Consider the following 2500-nt stretch of genomic DNA (forward strand, 5'->3'; position numbering starts at 1 on the left):
ATATATATATATATATATATATATATATATATATATATATATATATATTGACCTTATGTTCGATACTCCATAACACCCTTGGGTCACCATAGACCTTCCCTGCCAGAGGAGACTGGCTTCAGAGCCTCGTACAGTGAGAACGAAATTCCTCTCAAGCGTTGCGACCTGACTTCGAAATACCCTCGATACCTTAGCCTGACGTCCTGGTATGGCCCCTCTACCTGGCTGTCCGTCTCGGTACTCTGTGCATACCAAGAACCGGCTCTCAATTTCGACATTTTCCTCTCTCTGGAATGACAAAAGCGAAAGCCAGATGGTCTGATAATTTGATCCATTGTTATTTCCGTCTCGAGATCTGCCTGCAAGCAGCCTCTGCGTCCGGCCTGCATGCGCTCGTTATCGGAAATGGGATTTTGTTCGTCTGCATTTCCGTCCCGTCGTAACTTTGCTATAAATCCAGACTTAATTTTCTGCCTCACGTCACTCCGGTCTCGCCGTCGAAGGCCCGGAGAGGAGCAGGTCGGACATTCCTCTTTCTTTTTCATTTTCACGTCGTCCACTGGTGGTATTCATGGGCGTCTTCGGAAGGCTGTGAGGGATGTGTAGGTGGTGTTGGGTTAGGGCGTGAGACGGAGGAGACGGAAGGGACGAGCTGTATGCGTGGTGAGGGAGATATATGTGTGTGTGTGTGTGTGTGTGTGTATGTGTGTGTGTGTGTGTGTGTGTGTGTGTGTGTGTGTGTGTGTGTGTGTGTGTGTGTGTGTGTGTGTGTGTGTGTGTGTGTGTGTGTGTGTGTGTGTGTGGATGATCAATACTTCAAGTAAATGCATGAACACTCGAAAAGTTACGCGTACGTGTGGTCGACATGCATGGTTTAACGAGTGCATACACTTCAGACAGAAAAGGGAACTTTTTGTGCATATATATATGCCTTAAAAGATCAACCAAGTTCTGACACCTTCCCCTTTTCCATAAAACCAATTCCAGAATAAATATGAAAAGGATCCACTATCACGGATGCAATCACCCTCTTTCCATCCATATTCTTTAATTAAGCTTGTGGGAGATCGTCAAGATTGCGAGTAGGTCTTGCAAAAGAACCCGCAAACGAAGCAAATAACATTAGAGGCGAAAGGGACGCGAGAACTCACGCAAACAAGAAATGTGTGCACGACAAACATGATCACCCCGCGCGTGTGATGAGACAGTTTGGAAATGCCTGTGATCTCAATGATAGAAACCAGTTGGACAACACACGTGGACGCAGCAGAGTTGGCGTCAGTGTGGCTCTGAGGTGTATGCGAGCACGGTTGTCCCTTTTATATCACATAATCTTGCTTAGGTCATGTCTGAAGCGGAGGAAATGGTGCAGTGCTAGATAACATTTGGAAAGGTCGCGGGATGTGAGGTGTGGAATGGAATATTCATCAGCTGGGAGTGGTATGAGAGCTGGTTTTCAGGAAATATGTTGAGAAAGGGTTGCAAATGCAATGGGGAGGAAGGGAAGGGTTGAAAAGTATTTGGGTTGTCATTCTGGTGTGGATCACGAAGATTTTAGAAGTGCCATGTTCGTGAACTAATGAGGGGAGATAAATGCGAGTTGTTTCCAAAATTGAGTGTGATATACCGTAATGTGGGTCACACTGTAATGTAGTTATTAATATGTAGACTCTGATATACACTGGAAACTGAGGACTCGCAGGGTCTGGTACAGTGCGGCTGAGTGGTTGACGGGAAGTGAAATGAGAACTGTATGATTAATTCAGTTCTATTTAATGGTGAGTTTATGGTGACTGGTATGCGGTATCGGATACACGGTATTCTGAAAACAATACCCCAACTCACTGTATATCTTTGTAGTTTAACATTATTCAAGAGTTGACTTTGTAGGGGATTTTCAGAGATCAAGTATTTAACTAACTTTGAAGTCACTGAAATGGATCCGTTTTAAATGAAATACAAGATGGTCGGTGTGAGTTGGTGCAGCCGCCTCAGTAATCAAGTGGACAAGAAAACTGTTGGAATATTGGTGAAAACACACAAACAAACAAACAAACAAACACACAAACACACACACACACACACACACACACACATATATATATATATATATATATATATATATATATATATATATATATATATATATATATATTTGTATGTGGAAAGAGATAAAAGAAAGAGAGGGAGTAGGGGTGGGGTGGTGTGTGTGTGTGTGTGTGTGTGTGTGTGCACTCGCGTCTGATCCTTTGTCACTGTACTAATGTGTGTACTAACTAGCATTTATATACACAAATGTACAGATATATTCAAGCCTATGGATAAGATTACTCATCTTATGCTTATAGGCCAATAGCACACATATTCCTCACACTCCCTAAAACAGTAATATAAGAACCTAAATTATTTTTTTCAATCAAAATAATAATGATGATAATAAAAATAACGATTTTAATAATACTAGCATTAATAATACCACTAATAATAACAACAAATCAAT

The 2500-nt window shown here is 41.7% G+C and overlaps 1 protein-coding gene across 1 annotated transcript in view; it reads right to left on the reverse strand.

Annotated features, from left to right (window-relative positions):
- LOC122249707 (uncharacterized protein CG3556) overlaps nucleotides 1-2500 on the reverse strand; it is a gene marked incomplete in the record, with an annotated part of 70526 nt that overhangs the window by 66731 nt on the left and 1295 nt on the right.

Source organism: Penaeus japonicus, unplaced genomic scaffold, assembly GCF_977035675.1.
Source record: "Penaeus japonicus unplaced genomic scaffold, GWHDUDI00000001_assembly GWHDUDI00000020, whole genome shotgun sequence".
NCBI classification, from domain to species: Eukaryota; Metazoa; Arthropoda; class Malacostraca; order Decapoda; family Penaeidae; genus Penaeus; species Penaeus japonicus.